The 24,371-nt window shown below is 40.6% G+C and overlaps 1 long non-coding RNA gene across 3 annotated transcripts; it reads left to right on the top strand.

Moving 5' to 3' along the window:
* Window positions 1-23,838, top strand: LOC143270983 (uncharacterized). Of its 3 annotated transcripts, XR_013048214.1 has the most exons (5): window positions 3,432-5,424; window positions 16,353-17,040; window positions 18,117-18,262; window positions 22,203-22,408; window positions 22,730-23,838. It is a non-coding gene; the product is annotated as an uncharacterized LOC143270983 (long non-coding RNA). The 3 variants fall into 3 exon arrangements; XR_013048215.1 differs by lacking the exons at window positions 3,432-5,424; window positions 22,730-23,838 and adding an exon at window positions 1-2,478 and having other exon boundaries at window positions 22,203-22,679; XR_013048213.1 differs by lacking the exon at window positions 22,730-23,838 and having other exon boundaries at window positions 3,435-5,424; window positions 22,203-22,679.
* Window positions 23,839-24,371: the final 533 nt, after the last annotated feature.

Raw genomic sequence — 24,371 nt, 5'->3', positions numbered from 1 at the left:
GGCTTAGAACTAACTGGACATGATCAGCTTAGTGGCTGCTAGTACAGGATTCCCTGGTAGTACATTGAAGGCTAGTTAGCCATTCTTCTTCAAGCTCAGCATCAAGGTCTTGGGACTGAGTTTGAATATAATTCTAGTTAATGGCACTGTCGAAAACCAAACAAAAGACACTCCCTCCCCTCAAAAGAAAAAAATGATCTGCTTAAGAAATAATTACCTCAGATTATAATAATTTTATAATCTCTTAAATTCCACATGTAATATTTGCCTCAGTTCTTTTTTTTTTAAGGCAAATGATTTATTAAGGGGAAAAACTCAGTGTACAGAACAGAACTGATACAGGTTCTGGAATGCTGTTCCTGCCGCCTGGATCAGTCCTGCATCCACATCCCATGATGGAGTGAAGAGAGCTGCCTATATGCACTTCAGGTCTTAACGATTCACCAGGCCACGCCCCAGGGGCATGTACTTCAAGGTCATAGGCAGGTGGAGCAGTTACATGCTACATCTCTAGGGTGGTGATTCAAGGTCATAGACAAAATAGCTCTCCAATTCAGCAGTGCTGTGGGATGATCTTTTTGTATGCTGTGAATATATATTGCTATGACCGGTTAATAAAGAAGCTTCTCTGGCCTATGGTGAGTCAGGTTATAGTCAGGCAGGAAATCTAAGAGAGAGACACAGAGAAGAAAGGCAGAGGCAAGGGAGACACCAGCCTGCTGCCCAAGGAGCAGCAAAATGCCAGCTGATCAGTAATACCACAGCCATGTGGCAACATATAGTTTAATAGAAGTTGACTGAGTTAAGTTTTAAGAGCTAGCTAGCAAGAAGCCTGACCCATAGGCCATACAGCTTGTAAATAATATAAGCCTCTGTGTGTTTACTGGGACCAAGTGGCTGTAGGATGTGGGTGGAGAGATTCCTCTCAATCATGAGGCCAGGCAGGACTGGAGAAACCTTTGGCTACACAGAAGGTCTCACAATTCCTGATTTTGAGTTGTACTACAAACTATAGTAATACAAACAGCATGATATTGACATAGTAACAGAATCACTGATCAATGGAATTTAACTGAAGACTCAGACATGAATCCCCACACCTATGGACACTTGAATTTAGACAAAGAAGCCAGAAATACACAGTGAAAACTAGACCAGCATCTTCAACAAATGCTTCCAATCAAACTGGATGTCTCTGTGTAAAAAAAATGCAAATAGATCCATACTTATCATTCTGCACAGAACTCAAGAACAAATGGATCAAAGACTTTAAAATCAAAAGCAGATACACTGAACCTAAAAGAAGAGAAACTAGGAAATAGTTTTGAATAGGAATTAGGAAATAGTTTTGAACTATCAGTTTCATGAGGCCTTATCCTTATTAATTGTTAATTTTAGTACCAACATAATAGGCATTCATTCAAAATATCTTCCTTTGCCTCAGTTCTTATCACTGAGGATGCTGTTGCAGTCCCTTATTCTGTTGGATGGAAGGTAAATACATAAATATTCAGGCAGTGTTTAAAACAATATTTGGCATGTGACATAGGGCATATGACAGCTTTTCAGAGAAATAATAGGTGCCTGAGTTAGCCACTGTCAGAAGTGGGGAGGGTCAGTACCACCACTCTTCCGACAGATTCCCAAAAGTAATGAAAATTTTGCCTTATTCAAGATTACAAATTGCTCCCGAAAAGATACAAAGAGAAGATACTATTAATTATTTAGGATATAAAATAGGTGGACAAAAAATAGACCGCAACAAGTGTAAATGAGGAGAGATCAATTATGGACCCTTAATGACTTTCAAAGATTATTTGGAGACATTTCCTATCTACGAACTGTTGCTGGGGTAAAATATGATGAAATGAGTAATTTGTTCAAAACCTTAGAAGGTGACAAGGATTTAAATAGTCCAAGAGAATTATCACCTCAGGCTGAGAGAGAATTGGCCTTGGTGGAAAAGAAAGTTCGGGAAGGACATGTGGATTGTGTGGATCCAAAGCTTGATTGATTTTTTTTTTTACTCTCTAAGAATCCTGCTATAGGAATTTTAATGTAGAGGGAAGAAATTACATTGGAATGAATATTTCTACCAAATAAACAGAGTAAAAAATTGAAAACTTATGTGGAAAAAAATCTCTGACTTGATCTTAAAAGGAAAATTGAGGCTTCGTCAATTAGTAGGAATAGACCCAGCAGAAATTGTTGTACCTTTAACTAAGGAGGACATTGACTAGCATAATCATCCAATTAAAATTAACTTATACCACTAACAAATTCTTTTCATGTAATCAGATGTAACTTGCCAAAGGGGAATCTCCCGAAGTTAGGCTTGGGGAAAGGTTTTTGTTTTTGTCTTTCAGGAGAATGAAGGCTATGGAATCTGAAGAACACTGGACAAATGAGACATATGATGAAAAAGGACAAATCATCCAGAAAATAATGTTCCAAGAAAAAGAGTAAATTGGCCTACTGGTATATCACATATAAATTTCATAAGTCTTCCTAAATGTTTGTTTCTCCTCTTCTCTCCAGACACTTAGCATAACCCTAGGGTTTTCCCTGCTCTTGGAAGTTTGGGGGAGTGTCAGGATTAAAAATCCAGTTCAATTTTTTTAGATTTATTTTTCTTTTCTTTATGTGTATGTATGTGTTCACGTGTTTGTATTTGTACATGTGTATGTGTGTAGACACATTATAAGGCATATGACACATTTTCAGAAAAAATAATAGGTGCCTGAGTTAACCACCGTAGAAACTGGGCAAGGGTCAGTACCCCTCTTCCTGACAGATTCCCATATTCCTTACAGTGTATTTTGTGTGTTTATAAAAGTTGACTATGTATATAAATTGACTATATATAAAAGTTGTCCATGGATTTGTCAGTATAGATAAAGAGACAGAAACCCCGAGTCTGCAGCATGCTAATGCAGGAAGCTGGGGTCTTTATGGTGATGTGGAGCCATGGAAAGGCACTTGACATTTGTACTTGGGCCTCAGAGGACAGTTTTTCCTCTCACTGACTGCCACACAATTTCTAGGATATCTCTGCATTATCACTTCAGAGGGGGAAGAGAACATAAGGCAAAGAAAGAAGCAGCTAATTAAAAAGAAAATGGGATGGGCAGTGTTAGCTCTATTTAGCTAAATCCTGAAGCCTGAGTTCCATATATCTTGGGACTCTGAATGAAATGCTTTGTTCACAGCTTCCTTAACCATGAAATGGGCATAACACCAATGGCACAGGACAGGGATACCATCAGGGTTCATTGAGTTACTTGCAGAGTTTGACATCCTTTTATTTCAACTTCACAAACCAGTGTACCGGTAACTACAGTTTACTTCCCCTGAAAAGCATAATCTCAGCACTAGGACAGTGCTTCCAGAGCCTATGTCAGCATGGACGCCTCTGACTTCTGAATTACTGTAAATAGCACAATCAAGCTGCCTGTAATAATCCAGTGCATCTCATCCTCAGCTCTAAACAGGATGTCTCCATCACATTCCTCCTTCAGGGCTCAGGGAACCCCAGAGAAGAGGAGGCAGGAAGAGTGTAAGAGCCAGGGGCGATGGAGGACACCAGGAGACCCTCCAAATCAACTGAGCAAAGCTCCTCTGAACTCTCAGAGACTGTAGCAGCAAACACAGGGCCTGCATAGCTCTACACCAATCCTCTGAATTCAGTTTAGTGTTTTATGGGACTCCTGAGTGTGTTGACAAAGGGTCTCTGATTCTTGGGGTCAGTCCAGAAGCCCTGGCTGGGACTTCCATGCTTTCACCTTGTGATTCCAGAGCTGAGAGAATATTTCCCTATGTATTCCTAGTCCCTATGTGATTGTGGGTTAAGCGCCATGCTCAATGGCCTGAGCAAGGGCTGTGCGCAGGCCTCATTCCCCACCCCTTGGCTCATTTCATGCTGCAGACACCATGCTCTGAGTCTTGTTATTTGCCTCCCTGCCTGCCTTGTGCCCTTTTCCGTGCCTTCCTTCACACCTTCCAGGGTGCAGACCTTTCTTCAACTTACTCCTTTACATTCTCAGCTTCTCCTCTCCCTTCACAAAGGGTCGTGGTCCTAAATGCATGACATCACTGAAGAAGTAGCTAAACTTATCTTCCTCCTCCATAGTCGGGGCCTCAGACCTGGTAGCTCAGTGTTTAGGCCAAAGAGGAGACTGGGCTACAAGCTGTCTTGACTTTGACCCACACCTGAATCTTAGCTTAGCTCCTGTTCTATACCTGTCTTGAAGCTCCCCTGGAACAGCCTCCCTTTGTACTGTTGAAGAGTTCAGTAAACATTTTCCTTTCGTCATTGTGATGCTGTAACATTGACATCCCTGAGCTCCTGAACCTCTCATCTGGGACCCCAGGTATTCATACTTCAATGCTTAGCCTTCACTCCTGACCTGTATACTTGACATCTACTTATGAATCATATTGCAGAAGCATTGCTTCAGGCAGCTTCTATGAAAGCTGGTTAGGATGGACTTAACTCCTGAGGTTTGAAGTTTGAAGCTGGAAGAAAATGATGTCAAGGTGAGCCTTGATGCTGAACAAGAGGCTGCTGCAGCAGCAGAAATGGCAACTTTGAAGGTTCTCTGAACTGTCCAGACAAAGTAAAGAACCAGGGTATCCCAGAACATAAGGATGGTGTGATCCACTACATGTGGGTGCGCGGAACCAACCCTTCACCTGCTGGAAAAGAATTGGGTGCCCTGAGCCAATGAGCCATCTCTCCAGCTCCCACATTTGTCTTAATTTTAGTTTCAATTTTCACCACTAAAATAACAAATTACTGTGTCAATGAATTTTTCCTGAGCAGGCAGTGGTGGTGCATGCCTTTAATCCCAGCACTCAGGAGGCAAAGGTAGGTGGGTTTCTATGAGTTTGAGGACAACATGATTGACAGGGTGAGTCTGTCAATCAGGGATACAAACAGCCAGGGATACAAAAAGAAAACCTGTCTCAAAAGGCCAGAAGAAAAACGAAGAAAGAAAGAATAAAGGGGAAAAAAGAATTATTCTCTCTTTTCTAATTATTTTTTTCCAGCCTGATTACTTTTAAATTGAATTCAGAGAATTCTCTGCATATATTTTTGCCTGTTCATAATGAAATACTTTATTGAATAGCAATAAATTCACAAGCTACATCAATTTTGTTGGCTGTAATTTGTCAATTAGTCCTTTTCTTGATAGCTTGCTTTTGGCAACCACAAATGCTTCTATGTCAATTCTAATTGCTAATAATAATTTTCAGGTAACATAGTGCTTATCACACAGTAAACATATCTGTAAATGTGTAGGTTACAGAATAGCTGCAATACGATTCAAGAGGCTACAGCAGAGTTCAAGGATTTCCAAGAGGCCTTCCTGGAGGCAGAAGCAGAGTGCAGATACAAAGGCTAAGAGCCAATGCAGCTGCTTGGTAAGACATTAAGGAACTCAATTGGAGAGTTGCTGGAGGTGTGTGTGTTAAGGTTGCAGGTTCCAAGACCAAATAAGACTCTCAGAGTTGACTCAGTCTACAAAGGTAAATTATAGAGGCATGGAAAGTATAGCCTTGAGGTGTGGAATCATGGACAAGTGGATGGATAGTCAAATGCACAGACAGACAGATGGATAGCAATTAGAGTAGGCTCTGTCAGCAGTAAGAACTAAGCTGAGCCCTGTGAAATACTTGGGAATTTTCTGTCTTTTGGTGCCTTGATTCACATACAAATTTATCAGATGACAGGTTTGTAGAGATTTTGCCATCACAATATTAGGTATTCTCATCCATGTGGGGGTTCAGGAGAAGCTGTTGCCCCCTTTGCTGCTCTGGTTATACAAGGATAATTTCTCTGGCGTAAGATTTTTGTTATCATTAGGAAATGCTTCATGGGCTTTCTGATGTCTATATGCAGAGCAACATGCAGAGTCATCTTGCCACAGTGTATACAATCAAAATGAAGCCCAATGTTGTTCATAAAATGTAGTCTCTCTGGCTAAGGGACAGTATGAAAGGCAGTGATTTATGGAATATAGGGTAGCTCACAGCCTGATCTCCATAGTGAACTCTTCAGGAGCCTCCTGGCCTACATACAACTCATAGGCAAGTAGCTCGCCCCGGTACTAAGATTTTTAATTAACAACCATGTGGTTTCTGGTAGTAGCTTTTCATAACCATGCAGTATGCCTTTTTCCAAATTCCTTAACTGATTTTTAATGGTTTTAGATGGTTTTTCCAAATCTGGAAAACATTCAGAGTCTTGAACTGTATCACTGGTGTAATGAAACCTTTTTATAACGGTTGGGCAAGCTCCCAGAAAGGCCATTTACATCCTTTCCAAGCAAGTGCTAACTGTTTTCAAGAATCAGTAGCTAAGGGTTTAGTAATGAAAAGTGTTGGAGATGGAAGCAGGAAGGCTAAGAGTTCAAGTTTACCTTGGGCTATATTGACAGTTTGAGGTTGATTTGTGACACAACCCCCTGCTTCCTGCCTCCCCTTGAAGAACATGTTTTCTAAAACAACACAGTATTTAAATTATATTCTCCCAGCATATGTTCATTGACACACTTCTCTCCTTATTAAAAAAAAATAACTCCTTGGTGAAATTCTTCTCTCCCAGCTGCTGTTTACAAATCCATTTGCTAAAGAGGTTCATAAACTTCACATCTATTATCAGATATTAATAACCATATAAATTTGTTTCTGTCTTCCTTGAATGACATTTATTATGTAATTCTGCTGGCAGACCATAAAAGAAAACAACTTCTTTGAGACATGGTGGATTGGGCAAACCTTGCATGATCCTTTGAAAACTTTGAAGAGTCCAGAGTGATGGTGAGACCTAGAGATCTCATCTACCAAATTGAGTTATAGTGTTAATTCTGTAAATCTGTCACCAAGTTGATGACTCAACTTCACTCTTCTGAGGTTTGCTCACTGACTAGGGCATGAACATTTTTCTTCAGTGATGCTCACCACAAATTTGGGTGGTATATTCAGCTTCCTGTGCTTGCTAATTCCTTCTGTCTAAATAGTTTCCATTTCTCTGTCTTATGTTATCTATTCCTATCACTGTTTGCTTTCAGCTAGCCATTTTCCCCAATATCCAGTGCATTCCTTCTAGGTTAAAACATTTTATAATTCAATGGGCAGGAATAAGTAGCTATATTAACCCCAAGTGATATTCAATATCATACTTAATGATGAAACAGAATCTCTCTCAGGTCTACATAATTGCATTATAAGTATTTTACTGACTGAGTTATCGTCCCAACCCTGGGATCCTCTTTTACTGGACTTAACAACCTCCCATCAAACATGCATTTGGCTTTGGGATCCACAACAAAAATAAACTTGTTTTCTTTCTCCTAGTATCTCAAATAAAGCCACAGTGTCAGGGACAGAGTCTATCATACTTGGGAAGTCTCAGTAGCAAGAGTTCCTTAGAGCTGTGGCAGTAGGAATTTTGTCACATTTGGCCATATCACACAGCCTATTGGGGCACATAGACTCACAGATACACACACACTGAAAATGTTTTAACATTTCTTTTTTAGTGTGTGTGAGTGTGTGTTTGTGTGTGTGTGTGTGTGTGTGTGTGTGTGTGTGTGTGTACATGTGTACCATAGCATATACATGGAGCACCATGTTAAATCTGGGATTTGGATTCACATTGTCAGACTTAGTGGCAAGCACCTTTAGCTGATGAGTCCTCTCACCTGCACAGTGCTTCTATATTTTAAATTCAAATTATTTTTCAGAAATATAATTTTTCAAGTATTTTATCCCCATGACAATTTGTCTCACACTTACAACAATGTCTTTTGTGAAACATTTTTTAATTGTCAGGTTAATTTCATCAGTACTTCATATTATGGATCAGGTTTTTATTTAAATTCAAACAATTATTTGCCTAGTATTAGTTTATACATTTTTATTAAGAGATTTTCTACTCATTTTACATTCCAACCACAGAATCCACTGTCCTCCCTCCTCCCGCACCCCAGCCTTCCCCCGCACCCCACCTCCAATTCCCACCTCCTCCAAGGCAAGGTCTCCCATAGGGCATAAGCAGAACCTGATACATTTAGTTGAGGCAGGCCCAAGCCCCTCCTCCCTGCACCAAGGCTTTGCAAACTGTCTCACCATAGGCACTAGGAGCCAAAAAGCTGCCTCATGCACTAGGGATGGGTCCTGATCCCACTGGCTGGGGGCCCCTTAAACAGTTTAAGCTAAACAATTGTCTTGCCTATCCAGAGGACCTAGCTCAATACCTTGAGGCCTCTCAGCTATTGGTCCACACACACAGTTCATTCATTTCCAGTAGTTTGGCCAATTGTCTCTTTGTTTTCCCATCATGGTCTTGATGTCCCTTGCTCATAGAATCCCTCCTCTGTCTCATTGATTGGACTCCTGGAGTTTGGCCTGGCACCTTGCCATGGATCTCTGCATCTGCTTCTATCAATCACTGGATGAGGGCTCTATGATGACAGGGTATTCAGCCATCTGATCACCAGATTAGGCCAGTTCATGCACCCTCTCCACTGTTGCCAATAGTCTATGGTGGAGTCATCTTGTAGATTCCTGGAAACTTCCCTAGCACTCTGTTTCTCCCTATTCCCATGATGTCTTCATTTATCATGGGGATCTCTTTCCTTGCTCTCCCCCTCTGTCCCTGTTCTAGCTTGAACCTCCTGTTCCTGTATGTTCTCATCCCCCATCACTTGCCCTCCATTTCCCCCCTCACCCCCAGTTTTCTCATGTAGATCTCATCTATTTCTCATTCACTAGACAATCCATGCATCCTTCATAGGTTCCTCCTTACTAGCTAGCCTCCCTGGAGCTGTGGGTTGCAGTCTGGTTACCCTTTGCTTTTCATCTAGTATCCACTTATGACAGAGCACATACCATGTTTGTCCTTCTGAGTCTGGGTTACTTCCCTCAGTATGATATTTTCTAGTTCCATCCATTTGCCAGCAAATGTCATGATGTATTGTTTTTCCATGTGGAGTCGAACTCCATTGTGTATATGTATCACATTTTCTTAATCCAGTTTTCAGTTGAGGGGCATCTAGGTTGTTTCCAGGTTCTGACTATTAATAATAATGCTACTATGAACATAGTTGAGAATGTGTCCTTATGGTGTGATTGAGCATTCCTTGGGTGTATACCCAAGAGTGGTATAGCTTAGTCTTGAGGAAGATTGATTCCCAATTTTCTGAGAAACTGCCATACTGATTTCCAAAGTGGCTATACAAATTTGCATACCCACCAACAATGGAGGAGTGTTCCCCTTGCTCTACATCCTCTCCTACATAAGCTGTTTTAAGTGTTTTGACCTTAGCCATTCTGACAGTTGTAAAATGGCATCTCAAAGTAGTTTTGATTTGCATTTCCCTGATGACTAAGGATTTTGAGCAATTCCTTAAATGTCTTTTGGCCATTTGAGATTCTTCTGTTGAGAATTCTCTGTTTAGCTCTATATCCCATTTTTAAAATTGGACTGTTATGTATTTTGATGTCTAGTTTCGTGAGTTCTTTATATATTCTGGATATCAGCCCTCTGTCAGATGTGGGCTTGGTGAAGATCTTTTCCCCTTCTCTAGGCTGTCGTTTTGTCTTACTGACCATGTACTTTGCCCTACAAAAGCGTCTCAGTTTCAAGAGGTCCCATTAATTAATTGTTGCTCTCAGTGTCTGCGCCACTGGTGTTATATTTAGGAAGTGATCTCCAGTGCCAATGCATTCAAGAATACTTTCTACTTTTCCTTCTATCAGGTTAAGTGTAACTGGATTTATGTTGAGGTCTTTGATCCACTTGGATTTGAGTTTTGTGCATGGTGAAAGATATGGATATATTTGCAATCTTCTACATGTTGACATCCAGTTACACCAGCACTATTTGTTGAGGACGCTTTCCCTTTTCCATTGTAAAGTTTTGGTTTCTTTATCAAAAATCAGGTGCTCATACATGTGCAGATTAATGTCAGGGTCTTCAATTGCATTGGTCTACATGTAGGTTTTTATGCCTGTACCAAGCTGTATTTATTGCTGTAGCTCATTAGTAGAGCTTGACGTCAGGGATCGTGATACCTCCAGAGGTTGTTTTATTGTGCAGGATTCTTTTAGCTATCCTGAGTTTTCTGTTTTTCCATATGAAGTTAAGTATTGTTCTTTCCAAGTCTGTGAAGAATTGTGCTGGGATTTTGATGGGGATTGCATTGAATCTGTAAATTGCTTTTGGTCAGATTGCCATTTTTACTATGTTAATCCTACCTATCCATGAGCATGGGAGATCTTTCCATTTTCTGATATCTTCTTCAATTTCTTTCTTCAGAGACTTAAAATTCTTATCATACAGGTTCTTCAATTGCTTGGTTAGAGTTAGCATAAGGCATTTTATATTATTTGTGGCTATTGTAAAGGGTGATGTTTCTCTGATTCCTTTCTCGGCCCTTTTATCATTTGTATATAGGAGGGTTACTGATTTTTTGAGTTAATATTGTATCCTACCAAATTACTGAAAGAGTTTATCAGCTGTTTGGAGTTCCCTGGTAGAATTTTTGGGGTCATTTATATACAATATCATATTGACTGCAAATAGTGAAAGTTTGGTTTCTTCCTTTCCAATTTCTATCCCTTTGATCTCCTTATTCTGTCTTAATGCTCTAGCGAGAACTTCAAGTACTATATTGAGTAAATGTGGGGAGAGTGGACAGACTTGTCTTGTTCCTAATTTTAGTGGAATCACTTTGAGTTGAGTTTCTTTCCATTTAATTTGATGTTGGCTGTCAGCTTGCTGTAAATTGCCTTTATTATGTTTAGGTATGTTCCTTTTATTCCTGATCTCTCTAGGACTTTTTTTCATGAAGGTGTGTCGGATTTTGTCAAAGTTTTTTTCAGCATCTAATAAGATGATCTTGTGGATTTCACTTTCAATTTTTTTTATGTTGTATTATATTGACACATTTTCGTATGTTGAACCATCCTTGCATCCCTGGGATGAAGCCTACTCCTTGATCATGGTGGATGATGTTTTGATGTGTTCTTGGATTCAGTTTGCCAATATTTTATTGAGTATTTTTGCATCATTGCTCATGAGGGAGATTGGTCTGTAATTCTCTTTCTTTGTTGCATCTTTGTGTGCTTTGGGTATCAGGGTAACCTTAGCCTCACCAAAACAGTTTGGAATTGTTCCTTATGTTTCTATTGTGTAGAAAAATTTAAAGCACATTGGAAATAGCTCTTGTTTGGAAATCTGGTAGAATTCTGCACAGAAACCATCTGGTCCTGTCCCTTTTTTGGATGGGAGACTTTTAATGACTGTTTCCATTTCCTTAGGGGTTATTGGTATATTTAAATAGTTTATCTGGTCTTGATAACTGGTTTTAACTTTGGTATGTGGTACCTATCCAGAAAATTGTTTACTTCTTTCAGATTTTCCAATTTTGTGGAGTACAAGTTTTTGAAGTTTGACCTGATGATTCTCTGGATATCCTTAGTGTCTGTTGTTATGTCTCCATTTTCATTTCTGATTTAGATGCTCTCTCTCTCTGCCTTTTGGTTAATATGGATAAGAGCTTGTCTATTTTGTTCATTTTTTTCAAAGAACCAACTCTTTGTTTCATTGATTCTTTGTATTGTTCTCTTTGTTTCTATTTCATTGATTTCAGCTATCGATTTGATTATTTCCTGGTGTTGCTTCCTCATGGGTGACTTTGCTTCTTTTTCTTCTAGAGCTTTCAGTTGTGCTGTTAAGTCACTAGTGTGAGATTTCTCCAGCTTCTTTATGTGGACATTTAGTGCTATGAATTTCCCTCTTAGCACTGCTTTCATAGTGTCCCATAAGTTTGGGTATGTAGTACATTCATTTTCATTGAATTCTAGAAAATCTTTACTTTCTTTCTTTATTTCTTGCTTGACCCATTGTTAATTCATTTGGGCATTATTCAGTTTCCATGAGATTGTAGGCTTTCTGTAATTTTTGTTGTTGTTGAAATCTAACATTAAGCCAAGGTGGTCTGATAAAATACAGGAGGTCATTCCAATTTTTTGTATCTTTTGAGATTTGCTGTGACCCAGCTTGTGGTCAGTTTTAGAGAGGGTTCCATGGGGTGCTGAGAAGATATGTTCTTTTCTGTTAGGGTGGAATGTTCCATAAATATCTATTAAGTCCATTTGAGTCATAACTTTTGTTAGATCCCTTATTTCTCTTTTAAGTTTCAGTCTGGCAGATGTATCCAGTGGTGAGAGTGGGGTGTTGAAATCTCCCACTACTAGTGTGTGGGGTTTGATGTGTGATTTAAGCTTTAGTAATATTTCTTTTACAAATGTGGGTGTCCTTGTATTGGGGGGCACAAATGTTCAGAATTGAGACTTCATCTTGGTGGTTTTCCCTGTGGTAAATATATAATGTCCTTCCCGATCTCTTTCAATGGATTTTTGTTTGAAATCTATTTTATTAGGTATTAGGATAGCTACAGCAGCTTGCTTCTTAAAACTATTTGATTGGAAAGTCTTTTCCCAGCCTTTTTTCTTTAAGGTAATGTCTGTTTTTAAAATTGAGGTGTGTTTCTTGTATGCAGGAGAAGGATGGATCCTGTTTCTGTATCCATTCTGTCTGCCTGTGTCTCTTTATATGTGAATTAACTTCATTTATATTAATGGATATTAAAGACTAGTGACTGTTAATTCCTGGTATTCTGTGTTGGTAGTGTTGTATTTCTCTTCTTTTCTATTTGATGGGGTGGAACTCTCTATTGCCTGTGTTTTCATGAGTATATCTAACTTCCTTCAGTTGGATTTTTCCTTCTAGTGCTTTCTGTGGGGCTGGATTTGTGGATAGGTATTGTTTAAATCTGGTTTTATAATGGAATATTTTGTTTACTCTGTCTATTGTGATTGAGATTTTTGCTTGATATAATAGTCTGGGTTGGCACCCATGGTCTCTTAGTGTCTGTATAAGTCTGTCCAGGACCTTCAGAGTTCCATTGAGAAGTCAGGTGTTATTCTGATGGGTCTGCCTTTATATGTTACTTGGCCTTTTTCCTTTGCAGCTCTGTAGCTGGAGAGTTTTCTCACCGGGCCCCACCAAACTCTGGCAGTCCAATAGCCCACTTATAAAATAAACACACAGACACTTATATTATTTAAACTTTTTGGCCTAATGGCTCAGGCTTCTAGCTATCTACTTCTTGCATCTTTAATTAATCCATTTCTATAAATTTATACCTTGCCACGTGGCTCATGGCTTACTGGCAGCTTCATGTGGTCCTTGTCTTGGTGGCAGCTGGCAGTGTCTCCCTCCACCTTCCTGTTCTCTCAGTTCTCCTCTCTGTTAGTCCTGCTTACACTTCCTGCCTGGCTCCTGGCCAATCAGTGTTTTATTTATTGACCAATCAGAGCAACACATTTGACATACAGACCATCCCACAGCATAGCTCTTAATAATTTTCTTTATTCTGTATGTTTAGTGGTTTAATTGTTATGTGGCAAGGGGACATTTTTTGGGATTCAATCTATTTGGTGTTCTGTAAGCTTCCTGTACCTTCATAGGCATTTCCTTCTTTAAGTTGGGAAAGTTTTTTTCTATGATTTTGTTGAATATATTTTCTATGCCTTTGAGTTGGTATTCTTCTCCTTCTTCTATCCCTGTTATTCTGAGGTTTGGTCTTTTCATGGTGTCCAAAATTATCTGAACATTTTGTGTTACAACTCTTTTGGCTCTAGTGTTTTCTTTGACTGATGAATCTATTTCCTCTATTGTATCTTCAATGCCAGATATCTGTTCTTCCATCTCTTACATTCTGTTGCTTTTGCTTGCTTCTGTATTTCCTGTTTATTTACTCAGATTTTCCATTTCCAGCATTCCCTCATTTTGTGTCTTCTTTATTGCCTCTATTTCAGTTTTCAAGTCTTGGACTGTTTCGTTCACCTTTTTAATCCCTCTTTCTTGGCTTTCTTTAAGGGATTTATTGATTTCTTCCATTTTTTTGTTTGTCTTTTCTTTCATTTCTTTAAGGGAAAATTTCATTTCCTCTTTAAAGATCTCTATCAATCAGGGCTAAAATCAATGAACTAGAAACATAATATGCAAAGAATCAATGAAATGAAGAGTTGGTTCTTTGAAAAGATAAACAGACAAATGATAAGCTAAACTAATCAAAATAACTGAAATCTCCTAACCAATATCATGAGAATTGAAAAGAGATATTAAAACAGTATTGCCTAGTTCGGTCCCATGCAGGTTCCCCAGCTGTCAATCTAGAGTCAGTGGGCTCCAACTAGCTTGGGTCAGCTGTCTCTGCAGGTTTTCCCACCATGATCTTGACCCCTTTGCTCATATAATACCTCCTCCCTGTCTTTGACTGGACTTTTAGAGTCTTAGCTGGGTTCATCTTGATAGGGGGAGCCATTATGGGGTCAGGGAGAAACCTGGTGCTAGGGAAATTCCCAGGAATCCACAAGGATGACCCCAGCTTAGACTACTAATGATAGTGGAGAGGGTGCCTAAACTGGCCAACCCTGGTAATCAGATTGGTGAAGACCCTAATTGTCATCATAGATCCTTCATCCAGTAACTGATGGAAGCAGATTCAGAGATCCACAACCAAGCACCAGGTCGAGCTCTGGGAGTCCAGTTGAAGAGAAGGAAGAAGGATTATATGAGCAAGGGGGGGCCATGATCATGATGGGGAAAATCTACAGAAATAACTGAACCAAGATAGTAGGAAGTCACAAACTATGGACCAACAGCTGTGGAACTTCCATGGGACTGGACTAGGACGTCTGCATAGGGGGGCAATTGTGTAGTTTGGTCTGCTTGAGGGGCCGCTGGCCGTGGCATCAGGATCTATCCCTGATGCATGAGCTGGCTTTCTTGAGCCCATTATGTGTCTTGCTTACTCTTGATGCAGAGGGGAGGGACTTGGACTGCCTCTACTGAATGTACAAGGCTTTGATGACATAATAATCAAAACACTAAACACACACTCACACAGAACAAAGAAAAAATATTAAGAGCCACAAAGGAAAAAGACCAAGTAACATATAAAGGCAAAACCATCAGAATAACACCAGACTTCTCAATAGAGACTATGAAAGTTAGAAGGTCATGGACAAATCTTTTTTTTTAAAGATTTATTTATTTATTATGTATACAGCATGCATGACTACAGGCCAGAAGAGGGTGCTAGATCCCATTACAGATGGTTGTGAGCCACCATGTGGTTGCTGGGAATTGAACTCAGGATCTCTGGAAGAGCAGTCATTGCTCTTAACCTCTGAGCCATTTCTCCAGCCCAAGTCATGGACAAATCTTATGCAGACACTAAGAGACCACGGATGCCAACCCAGACTATTATACCCAGCAAAACTCTCAATCACCATAGGCGGAGTAAACAAAATATTCCAGGAAAAAAAAACAGATTTATTCAATACCTGTCCACAAACCCAGCCCTACGGAAAGCTCTAGAAGGGAAAATCCAACCCAAAGAAGCTAAACATATCCATGAAAAATCAAGCAATAGATCATCCCACACCAACATGCACCAAAGAAGGACAACACAACACAACCACAAAAAATAACAGGAATTAACAATCACTGGTCATTAATATCCATCAATATCCATGGTTTCACCTCACCTATAAAAAGACACAGGCTAACAAAATAAACAAACAGGACCCATCCATCTCCTGAAAACAAGAAACACACCTTAACTTCAAAGACAGACACTACCTCTGAGTAAATGGCTGGGAAAAAGCTTTCCAAACAAATAGACCGAAGGAACAAGCTGGTGTAGCTATCCTAATATCTAATAAAATATATTTCAAACTAAAATCAATCAAAAGAGATCAAGATGGACATTACATTTTTATCACAGGAAAAATCCACCAAGATGAAGTTTCGATTCCAAACAGTTATGCTCCAAATACAAAGCACACACATTCATAAAAGAATCACTACTAAAGTTTAAAATGCACATCAAATCCCACACATTAGTGTGTGGCCTGGGCAGGCACCTCCATGATGTGTAAGGTACCATGGAGGCCTGGTTTCCTAGAAGTGTTGTCTCTCTTTCTCATCTCTGTCTCTCTCTGTCTCTCTCTGTCTCTCTCTGTCTCTCTCTGTCTCTGTCTCTGTCTCTGTCTCTCTCTGTCTCTCTCTCTCTCTCTCTGTGTGTGTGTGTGTGGGGGTGTGTGTGTGTGTGTGTGTGTGTGTGTTTTGGGTGTTTGTGTGTGCCTGGTTTTATTGTGGCAGATATATTTTAGATAGACAGGTCATCTTCAAACCCTTCAGAGATCTACAGAATATGTCATTCAAAATGTTTTAAGAACTTAGAACATTTTTCTTTTTGTTATGGCAGTACCAATCTACTTCGGAGAAAATATGGGCATTGAAGAAACTGCATATGGAGTTAACTTTCATTGTGGCAAAAGTTAGCCACTGGACAACAAAATATCCTCGAATCAACTGCTGACAAACAGGACAAAGTGGACAGACAGGACACGAAACAAAGACTACTGATTCTTGCCAAAACAAGTGTGGTAATGGATTTATCAAAAGTCATCTTCTAAGGCCAGGGCAATATGGCACCATCCCTGAAGTGGCCTTTGCAATCCGGAAAAGGTACAGTGCCCTTTCCCTCGAAGGCAGCTGAACAGGCAGTGGGCTGATGGCTTCTGATGTGCAGTGGGATGACAGCTGACACAGTTATTCTTGAAGAGTAACTAAACTCACACCTCTCAATAGTAGACTGGCATTTAATCGAGGGATATGGAGAAGAACAGGATGCTTACATGAAGCCACACACACACATAGCCAAGAAGAATGGACAGCTGAATTAAAAAACCATCAACAATTTCCAGAATTTAAAATCCTGAATCAGGACATGACACTAGTGGAATTCAGGTGCTTGTGGTACATGGACTGCTCTCACCCAATGTGAGGTCAAACTATTGACCTTGTGTACATCCTACTTCACAAATGAGTCTGTCAGATACACTAAGCCTATAGGCTGAAGATGATGCCCCAACACTGCGGAGAAACCTCAGGTGACTGTCTAGGCAGCTGGTTGTTTCTGTCAACTCACAATTTTTTTGCAAGCTGTTTGCATGCACTTCCTGTTTTTATGTTTTATTAGGTAGTATTATTTCCTTCTCGGGTCTCTAAGGGAGTTGAAGTTTAGTTAGTTATAGTTGAAGATTAGTTAGGATTGAAAGTGAATTAGGTACATTTTGGACTTATCAAAATAGGATAGATAATGGAATTATTTTCTCTGAATTTCTCAAATACAAATGGACTGAACATTGTTTAAGTATTTATTACTTGTATATAAGGTATATAGTTATTGTACTTTTGTATATAATTTTTCTTATGTTATTTATAACCTTTTCCCCTTTCTCTTTTTATTAAAACAGAAAAGGTGAAACATGGTGATATTTTAATTGTACTGAAATGTGATCTTATTTGTATGTTAATAAATAAAGTTGCCTTTGTGTCAGAGCCAATAGCAAGCCATAGCAGAAACTGGGCAGCGGTTGTGGTGCACACCTTTAATCCCAGCTCTTGGGAGGCAGAGCTAGGCAGATCTCTGTGTGTTCAAGGATACAGCCAACATGAAGACACACACCTTTATTCTCAATACCAACCATAGAAGACCTGGAGGTCTGCACAGACAGGCAGTGACAAGGAGGTCATGTAGTTGGGTTTACAACCAATGAGAAGGTAGAATAGTGTGGGTGCCATGGGCCCTGGCCCCCAACTGTGAGTGGCTGCAGCCTTGCTTGCTGACCTTTACCAGATGTCCTCCCTATTCAGATTCCCTGCCGGTCTCCTTCTCGCCTAAGGATCACCAGAGAGCTTACCGGAGGTTCTTTGTTCCTACATCCTGCTTGTGGTGTAAACAACTTAGGTGCATCCTGTATTTGGTGTAAACAACTTAGATACAAGAATGTAGAACATTGGGTCTAGAATGTAGACCATTGGTAGCGAACTTCTGCCCTCCAGGGATCCTCCATTTGTGTTGTAAGCCTGTATTTAAGGTTTCTTCCCTCTTTCAATAAACGGCATTCGGCATTCAGCCATGGCGAATGACTCGCTGTCCCTTGTCTCTATTTTTAATCCGAAGCCCTTCGCTTGGACATGGTGAACGGGTATCGGTAATGCGGGCGTTACCGCTACAAATGGAGGTTCCTACCGAGATCTGAGAAAGAAGGACCAGCTGACGGACACTCTTGGAAGGCCGGCTGGCATTTTAAAGAAAAAAGAAATAAGGTAAGAGTGAATTGAAATGGGTGCAGAAACAGGAAGGCACCAAAGTTAAGTAAGGGCAAGACAGCTAAAGATTTTAAATGAAAAAAGGAAATCTTCCCAATAGAGAAGAGGGAAGGAAAGGAAGTTTCCTGTTAGAAAAGGGAGAAAAAATTTTAATCAAGAAAAAAGAATTTTCCCGGTAAAAAGGGGAAAAATTTTTGAAACTAGGCCTAAAGATTTGGGCCCTGTAGAGGAAGGATGAAGGAAAGAGAGAAGCCTCTTCCCAGTGGTAATGGAGGATGTAAAGATTTTTTCCAGTTGTAGAGTTTTCAGGATAGCTGGAAACTCTTGAGTTTTTTCGTCCTGCCAGTGCAGAGCAGCAGCATCTGAATTACAAAGTCGGCAGGTGGGCCTCATTGCTGCTGGCTGAACAGCAAGCGAGCCCAGAGCTTAAAGTTTTGCTGTCTGTTTGCTTAATGTTGTTTCAAATGTTTTTTATTTTTCCCTCAGAGTCGGAATAATTCAATATTTAGGATCCCTTTGTGGGAAATGTTTTTCTGTTTCTCCCTTATGGTGGGAATAACTCGTTATTAGGTAGTCCCTTCATGGGAGTAGGAAGTTTAAACTTGAGTTTGTGTGTGCGGGGCGTGCCCAGTGGCTGTGGCGGACAAAGGCGTGCATGAGATAGCCCGAAGCAGCGGGCGGACAGGTACACGCCGGTGGGAGGCAGAGCCGTGATAGAGTGCGAGTGCGGCCCAGGCAGGCGCTGGCAATGGAGCCTGAGCACTGGACAGAGCCAGTGAGCTGAGGTCGGGAAGGGACTAGCACTAAAAGTTTAAACTGGGCCTAACTTCTGGTGAAAAATGGTTTCGGTCAGGACATTGAATGCTAAGTCAATGCTGTTTGAATGAAGGATGTTCTGTTCTTTTGATTGTCTTGATACATGTTTGGATGGATGTTTGATCCTCATGGTAGATAAACTAGAGGAACAAAATTCATAATTTTGAAGTATATATTAGGTGTGCTCTTGTCTGTTGATCATTACTGAAAATTTCGCTCTGCAATTTAAGTTGCTTTCTAGAAATTCTTGGTTTAATTCTATAAAAATATAATACCTAAAGTAGATTGGGTTATTAGCTTATTAAATAACGTTGCTAAGATAAACCCATAAATGATAATCTCTTCCTGATAAAGAGGTTACAAAATTATTTTTCCAGTAAATAAAATACAGGTAAATTGTTTGGTCCACATTGTTAATAATTGGCTATTTGTGCTAATGTGTTATTTGGGACCTATAAAAAAGAATCCTCTTTAAAATTTTATAAAATACTACTGAAGAGTCAGGGCTATTGCCCGGACAGAGGCTTAGGAAAAATGTTTCAAGGAGGCCCACAACCTGCGGCAGACAAAAACTGTGTCACTAGAGGTCCTGGGGATACTAAAGGATTAGGGTCTTTTCCATAGAGGTCACTGCACAACAGCCTTCGATTATACAACTGATAAAAGTCACTTGGAAAAGTGATGACCCTGTATGGGTGGAGCAGTGGCCCCTTACTAAGGAAAAATTGGAGCCTGCGTATGCATTGGTTAAGGAGCAGTTAGATGCTGGACATATCATTCCTTCCAGTTCACCTTGGAACTCACCTATATTTGTTATTAAAAAGAAATCAGGAAAATGGAGGCTATTACAGGATCTTAGAGCTGTAAATAAAACCATGCTTCTCATGGGAGCAACACAGCCTGGCTTGCCTGCCCCTGTGGCAATTCCTAAGCATTGGCACTTAATTGTGGTTGACTTGAGGGATTGTTTCTTCACCATTCCTTTGCATCCCGAGGACAGTCCTCTCTTTGCTTTCAGTGTTCCTTCAGAAAATCTTAAGGAACCTTATCAGAGATATCAGTGGGTGGTATTGAATCAAGAAATGGCCAATAGCCCTACTATATGTCAAATTTATGTGTCTTTGGCCCTAGCTTCAGTTTGAAAAGCTTTTCCAGGTGTTTATATAATTCACTATATGGATGATATATTAATGGCTGCTAAAGATAAATAACTTGTTTTTGATGCCTTTTCTAATTTACAAGAGGTTCTTAGCCTGGCTAATTTACAGATAGCCCCAGAAAAGGTACAGGTATCTTTTCCCTATCATTATTTAGGTCATGAATTGTTACGCACAGGCATACGCCCACAAAAGATTACTCTGCGTACGGATCAGCTACGCACACTTAATGATTTCCAAACCTTTCTGGGAGATATTCAATGGCTTCAGCCCACTTTAAAAATTCCAACAGGTCAGCTTCGCCCCTTGTATGATGTCTTAAAGGGCGACCCTGACCCTTCATCTCCCCGTAAATTGACAGCTGAAGGACGTGTAGCCCTACAACGTGTGCAAGAGGCCCTGGAACAGGCTCACGTGCAGTATATAGATCTTAATTCTCCCTTATTGTATTTGATATTTTGTTTTACTCATTCACCTACTGGAGTGTTTTGGCAAACAGGTCCTATTTTATGGTTACATTCCCCAGCTTCTCCAGCAAAAATCATCACTCCTTATCCACAGGCTGTCGCTCAGATTATATTTAAGGGAATCAAGATCAGTGTTCAAACTTTTGGTAAAGAGCCAGATATTGTGGTGACCCCATACACCCAGTCTCAAGTAGCATGGTTGCAAGCTAATGATAATGATTGGGCCATATTGACGTGCTCCATGCAGGGTCAGTTTGATACTCACTACCCCTCCAATGATGTGTGTCAATTTTTTTAAATTGCATCCTGTTATATTTCCCAAGATAGTACAAATGACTCCTATTCCTCAGGCCCGTGTGGTATTTACTGATGGCACTTCACGTGGTTTTGCTGTGGTGGTTTCTGGTAACATAGTAAAGAAAATAAAAGTCCAGGGCACTTCTGCCCAGGTGACAGAGGTACAGGCGCTGTTGCTTGCTTTACAGATGTTTTCTGATGAGAGTGTAAATATTTATACCGATAGTCAATATGTGGCACATGCCATTATGCCTTTGGAAACAACAGCCTACATACCATCCATTTCTTCCATTCATGAATACTTATTGCAAGTGCAAGGACTTATATGGTCCCGCTCACATAACCTTTATGTGGGCCATATTAGAGCTCATACTCAATTGCCTGGACCTCTAAGTGAAGGTATTCAGAGGGCTGACGCCATTACTCGTATGGCTGTCACATTAGTCTGTTATGCCTTTGATAAGGCTACTCAGTTGCATCAGTGTTATCATCTTAATGCTGGATTTCTCCGTTATCATACAGGCATAACCCGGGAACAAGCCATCCAGATAGTTAAATCATGCCCTATTTGTGTGGAATTTTTACCTGTTCCTCATTTGGGAGTTAATCCTCGAGGACTTTTACCTAATCATGTGTGGCAGATGGACGTCACAAATGTGCCTTCCTTTGGAAAATTACAATATGTCCATGTGTCTATTAATACATATTCTTCTCTAATTTTTGCTTCTGTCCATTAAGGGGAAAAGGTTAAGGATGTAAAGAATCATTGTCTTCATGCTTTTGCTTACATGGGAGTGCCAAAATGCATAAAGACTGATAATGGTCCCGCCTACAGTAGTACGGGATTTTCAAAATTCTGCCAAGATTTTTCTATTGTTAATAAGACTGGTATTCCTTATAATCCTCAAGGGCAGGCTATAGTAGAACGCTGCCATCGTACCTTAAACTTATATTGCTAAAGTAAAAAGGGGGGAGCTAGGGGCTCATCTCTCCTCTCCACATTCTATTCTTTCCCTTGTTTTATATATTTTAAATTTTTTATCGGTGGATTCTGCTGGAGTATTTGCTGAAGATAAGCACTGGAGGGCTCCTGTTGCAAATCATCCTCTGGTGCGATGGAAGGATCTTTCTACTGGCACTTGGAGGGGACCCTATCCGGTGTTGGTGTGGGCCCAGGGATCTGTTTGTGTCTTTCCGCAGGACAATGAAGTTCCTCTTTGGGTTCCTGAACGCTGTGTGTGCCCTGTGGCTGCTGCTGAATCCCAACATGGCAGAGACCTATTGGGCCTTCATAAAAAACTCTCCCCTTCTGATGCCAATGGGGACTGAGAGCCCAATACGGCCAGCCTTGGCAAACATTATTGTAAGCCTAGGAACTGTAGCCATGTGGTTGGATTCTTCAGAAGGTAATGTATGGTAACTTTTTCTAAAACGTTGAGAATGTATCACACCTTGGAGATTAAGGATAACTCTGAAGGTCAATGAACTTCATTTGTTAACAGTAGCATGTCAGCTAAGCCTTTTTCGCATTTTGCAACCCCCCTCAAGCTGGTGTAGTACCTACTTTTCAGGAATGGCTCTGTCCAACATTTATTTGCCTCCTGAAATTCATCTAGCCTTTTTGTAGATACCTCAAAATTTGTGAGCCTGAATGTAGCCATTATTGAGGCCATTAGTTCTGCTCCTTTTTTACTGTTTTTGTTTTCTGTTTTCTTTATGTTTCTCAGTTATTCTCTTGCAGACCTGCCAGCCTAAGTAGTGCTGGGATCAAGAAAAATGGGCCTTGGTGGTTCGTGTTCCTGGAGCCGTGTCGTGTCCATGCCAGTGGACCGTGGCAGCTAGACACAGATGATACTCACACGCTCCAGATGAGACTCTGACATCGCTGTTGCCGTTGTTGCTGTTATAGCAGTGGTGGCCACTGCTGCTATTGTTTCTGGGATTGCTATTACATAATTGGTTACTACAGCTAGCACAATGGAGACCCTGGCAGCAAAAGTAGCTACCACAGTTAGTTAATCTTTCTTCTTATTGGGCATGATAAATTTAATTCCACTTTTATACATTATAATTGGCTTTGTAAGTTATAAATTATTAATACTCAAGTTCCATTTGCTTATGGGATACCACCTTACAGGACTCCAATTTGCGGTAAGGCTCGTTTAAATAGGCAATGGTTCAATTGCCTTTAGCCTCCTGGCTATGGGTGGGTTAGGACTTCTGTTGGTCTTTTCTGTGTCGCACAGATTGCAAGCCCAGTGCCACTTTGAGATCTTTGGCAGCAGTCACTCTACAGCTCACGTGGTTGAGTCTATATGATAATGAGTATTCAGAGACGGGTAATTCTTGGGGGGCGGCCATCAACCTAAGACAGAGTACTTGTGTGGCCTGAGCAGGTGTCTCTATGACGGGTAAAGTGGTCTGCTGACGTCCCACGCAACCTAAGTCAGAAGCTCATTTAATAAAAAGGGGGGACCTGTGGGCGCCATGGGCCCTGGCCCCCAACTGTGAGTGGCTGCAGCCTTGCTTGCTGACCTTTACCAGATGTCCTCCCTATTCAGATTCCCTGCCGGTCTCCTTCTCACCTAAGGATCACCAGAGAGCTTACCGGAGGTTCTTTGTTCCTACATCCTGCTTGTGGTGTAAACAACTTAGGTGCATCCTGTATTTGGTGTAAACAACTTAGATACAAGAATGTAGAACATTGGGTCTAGAATGTAGACCATTGGTAGCGAACTTCTGCCCTCCGGGGATCCTCCATTTGTGTTGTAAGCCTGTATTTAAGGTTTCTTCCCTCTTTCAATAAACGGCATTCGGCATTCAGCCAGGGCGAATGACTCGCTGTCCCTTGTCTCTACTTTTAATCCGAAGCCCTTCGCTCGGACATGGTGAATGGGTATCGGTAATGCTGGTGTTACCGCTACAGAATAGAAAGTCTATGAGAAAAAAACAAACAGGAAGTAGGTCTCTTGCTGAAGAGGACAACAGCAGCAGTGAAAGGCAAGGTTTTTAGCGCTGAGCTCTTGGGCTTTCATTTCTGCATTGGCTCTTATTTAACAAGACCATTCACCTAACAGTGTTCTGCTAGGCCTTTGCCTCTATTTATACTTCTATAGTCCCTCCACCAGGCAAAAACACTGCAAAGGATACAACCATCATGGTATGTGCTTTTGCTTCTCTGGCACCATCAAAAAGCACACATCATGAGGTACATGACATCCCAGTTGTGGGATATCCAGGGCAGTTTGAAATTTCCCCAGCTAGGGAGAGGTGTTCCCAGGTGCAACACCCAGTCTAGCCACCTTGCAGATACAGGGAGCTGAATCACCCACAAACATGAATCCTGGGGAAACTCAGTATTCTGGGACC

The sequence above is a fragment of the Peromyscus maniculatus genome, chromosome X (genome assembly GCF_049852395.1).
Source record: "Peromyscus maniculatus bairdii isolate BWxNUB_F1_BW_parent chromosome X, HU_Pman_BW_mat_3.1, whole genome shotgun sequence".
In the NCBI taxonomy this organism is placed as follows: Eukaryota; Metazoa; Chordata; class Mammalia; order Rodentia; family Cricetidae; genus Peromyscus; species Peromyscus maniculatus.
This window is presented reverse-complemented; position numbering and strand designations above follow the sequence as displayed.